This window comes from Thalia democratica, unplaced genomic scaffold (assembly GCF_965202585.1).
Source record: "Thalia democratica unplaced genomic scaffold, ktThaDemo2.hap1.1 HAP1_SCAFFOLD_1974, whole genome shotgun sequence".
Lineage (NCBI taxonomy): Eukaryota > Metazoa > Chordata > Thaliacea > Salpida > Salpidae > Thalia > Thalia democratica.
Window position 1 is genome coordinate 4,563 of NW_028140764.1, and position 3,909 is coordinate 8,471.

Sequence of the window (3,909 nt, forward strand, 5' to 3'; positions counted from 1 at the left end):
CTTACATTGAAATAACATAAAATTCTATAAATCATTTAAACTTAATTTTAATACTTTTTACATCTAAATCAGAAAATAAAACAATTTCTAATTTTTTCTACTGCTTAACAAATATTAAAGAAATATATACAGGGTTGCCAAATGTTTTAGGCAAATTTTTCCAGCTTTTTAAAAGTACACATTTTTGGATCGATTTTTAGTCTAAAGATAATTTTAAGGTAAGAAATTTAAATAGTATGAAGACATTGAAAAGATACTGTAAAGCTACTTTAAATGTGTTTTTTAACAATAAAAAATTTTGATTATGACAAAATGAATTTATCTATAGGATAGATTTTTGTGTCAAATTTAAATTTTATTACTTAATTGATAAAAATTCCAGGTTTATTTTTCAAAATTTCTCAAACTCCAGGTTTTTTGGTTACCCGGTATATATAAAAACAGGATTGCCACCGATTTTGAGGGAAAAAGCTAGCCTTAGTGACCAAATAAACTAGCTTTTTAACAGTTAAAAACCAGCATAAGTGACAATCCTGTGGTGGGTTAATTTTAAAATGTTATGCGGATTCATCTTGGGATTCAACCTCGTATTGGTACAACGCGACTGCCTGTAGCCTTTTTATATCTTCATTATTGTTCAGTGTCTGTTAAGGAATATTACTTCAATTATATACATTCCTTCAGTTTTTCAGAGTGTCATTTTTCACAAACATAGTCAGTTTTTGGAAAAATTCGAAGTAAAGTGCTTTTAAAAACTATCTAAAATAATAGTAAGTTAATATCAGAGAATTAAAAATTAAGATTAAACGTATGACAATATAAATACAAAAAATGTTATTCTTATGCACTGTTTTGTTTTGTCAAAAGCAACTGGTTTAATATGGCTAAATTTTTAAAAAAATTCATTATATTAGTTAGTATTAAATCATTCATATTTGCTTAGTTGAAATCTATTACCTAAGACTAATTCTTTAAAGACCTACTTATTTAATCATTTATATCATATTTATTTATAACAGCCTGGTTCTAGTTACTCATACTTTTACAATTTTATTTCACTAGATGCCTTACAGAATAAGGTTGCTTTTGCACAACTGAATCTAATACAAGTTTTCTTATGTTTTAAAAACACATCAATGAGTTAAGAAAACTTCAATAGCTTAAAATTCTTGTTGAATAAACATATTGAAAAAAAACTCTGTATAACTACAAATTTTATTAATATTCTCTTGTGTCTCAAAATAAAATTTAATCAAATGAAATTTCACACAACAATCTACTGACCTTTTCAAGTGTCTGCGATATTTTCCTGTCGTAAAACGCGGGAAGCTTGTTGTGTTTCCCGGGCATTTTGAGAGAGTTGTACTCGGTCATGGACGATTGAATCTCTTCGCACGTTATCACCGGCATGTTTTCCGGATTCTAAATAAAATAAATGTTATTAATAAAACAATCATTGAGTAACTTTGCAAATTTTAAAATAACTACTTCTCTCAAACTGTTGTATCTTATAAACAACATTGCTATACTGTGTAATTTAATGTATCTTTCTTAATGATTTTACAAACTATGATAACAAAATAATATCAGTATCTTATAGCGTATCTTATAAACAACATTGCTATACTGTGTAATTTAATGTATTTTTCTTAATGATTTTACAAACTATGATAACAAAATAATATCAGTATCTTATAGCGTATCTTATAAACAACATTGCTATACTGTGTAATTTAATGTATTTTTCTTAATGATTTTACAAACTATGATAACAAAATAATATCAGTATCTTATAGCGTATCTTATAAACAACATTGCTATACTGTGTAATTTAATGTATTTTTCTTAATGATTTTACAAACTATGATAACAAAATAATATCAGTATCTTATAGCGTATCTTATAAACAACATTGCTATACTGTGTAATTTAATGTATTTTTCTTAATGATTTCACAAACTATGATAACAAAATAATATCAGTATCTTATAGCGTATCTTATAAACAACATTGCTATACTGTGTAATTTAATGTATTTTTCTTAATGAACTTACAAACTATGATAACGAAATAATATCAGTATCTTATAGCGTATCTTATAAACAACATTGCTATACTGTGTAATTTAATGTATTTTTCTTAATGATTTTACAAACTATGATAACAAAATAATATCAGTATCTTATAGCGTATCTTATAAACAACATTGCTATACTGTATAATTAAATGTATTTTTCTTAATGAATTTACAAACTATGATAACAAAATAATATCAGTATCTTATAGCGTATCTTATAAACAACATTGCTATACTGTGTAATTTAATGTATTTTTCTTAATGAACTTACAAACTATGATAACAAAATAATATCAGTATCTTATAGCGTATCTTATAAACAACATTGCTATACTGTGTAATTTAATGTATTTTTCTTAATGAACTTACAAACTATGATAACAAAATAATATCAGTATCTTATAGCGTATCTTATAAACAACATTGCTATACTGTGTAATTTAATGTATTTTTCTTAATGAACTTACAAACTATGATAACAAAATAATATCAGTATCTTATAGCGTATCTTATAAACAACATTGCTATACTGTGTAATTTAATGTATTTTTCTTAATGAACTTACAAACTATGATAACAAAATAATATCAGTATCTTATAGCGTATCTTATAAACAACATTGCTATACTGTATAATTAAATGTATTTTTCTTAATGAATTTACAAACTATGATAACAAAATAATATCAGTATCTTATAGCGTATCTTATAAACAACATTGCTATACTGTGTAATTTAATGTATTTTTCTTAATGAACTTACAAACTATGATAACAAAATAATATCAGTATCTTATAGCGTATCTTATAAACAACATTGCTATACTGTGTAATTAAATGTATTTTTCTTAATGATTTTACAAACTATGATAACAAAATAATATCAGTATCTTATAGCGTATCTTATAAACAACATTGCTATACTGTGTAATTTAATGTATTTTTCTTAATGATTTTACAAACTATGATAACAAAATAATATCAGTATCTTATAGCGTATCTTATAAACAACATTGCTATACTGTGTAATTTAATGTATTTTTCTTAATGATTTTACAAACTATGATAACAAAATAATATCAGTATCTTATAGCGTATCTTATAAACAACATTGCTATACTGTGTAATTTAATGTATTTTTCTTAATGATTTTACAAACTATGATAACAAAATAATATCAGTATCTTATAGCGTATCTTATAAACAACATTGCTATACTGTGTAATTTAATGTATTTTTCTTAATGATTTTACAAACTATGATAACAAAATAATATCAGTATCTTATAGCGTATCTTATAAACAACATTGCTATACTGTGTAATTTAATGTATTTTTCTTAATGATTTTACAAACTATGATAACAAAATAATATCAGTATCTTATAGCGTATCTTATAAACAACATTGCTATACTGTGTAATTTAATGTATTTTTCTTAATGATTTTACAAACTATGATAACAAAATAATATCAGTATCTTATAGCGTATCTTATAAACAACATTGCTATACTGTGTAATTTAATGTATTTTTCTTAATGATTTTACAAACTATGATAACAAAATAATATCAGTATCTTATAGCGTATCTTATAAACAACATTGCTATACTGTGTAATTTAATGTATTTTTCTTAATGATTTTACAAACTATGATAACAAAATAATATCAGTATCTTATAGCGTATCTTATAAACAACATTGCTATACTGTGTAATTTAATGTATTTTTCTTAATGATTTTACAAACTATGATAACAAAATAATATCAGTATCTTATAGCGTATCTTATAAACAACATTGCTATACTGTGTAATTTAATGTATTTTTCTTAATG

The 3,909-nt window shown here is 23.7% G+C and overlaps 1 long non-coding RNA gene across 1 annotated transcript; it reads right to left on the minus strand.

Annotated features, from left to right (window-relative positions):
* Positions 1-254: 254 nt before the first annotated feature.
* LOC145849036 (uncharacterized) lies at positions 255-1,410 on the minus strand. Its single transcript, XR_014372287.1, has 2 exons — positions 1,285-1,410; positions 255-644 (listed from the first exon to the last, which is right to left on the minus strand). It is a non-coding gene; the product is annotated as an uncharacterized LOC145849036 (long non-coding RNA).
* Positions 1,411-3,909: the final 2,499 nt, after the last annotated feature.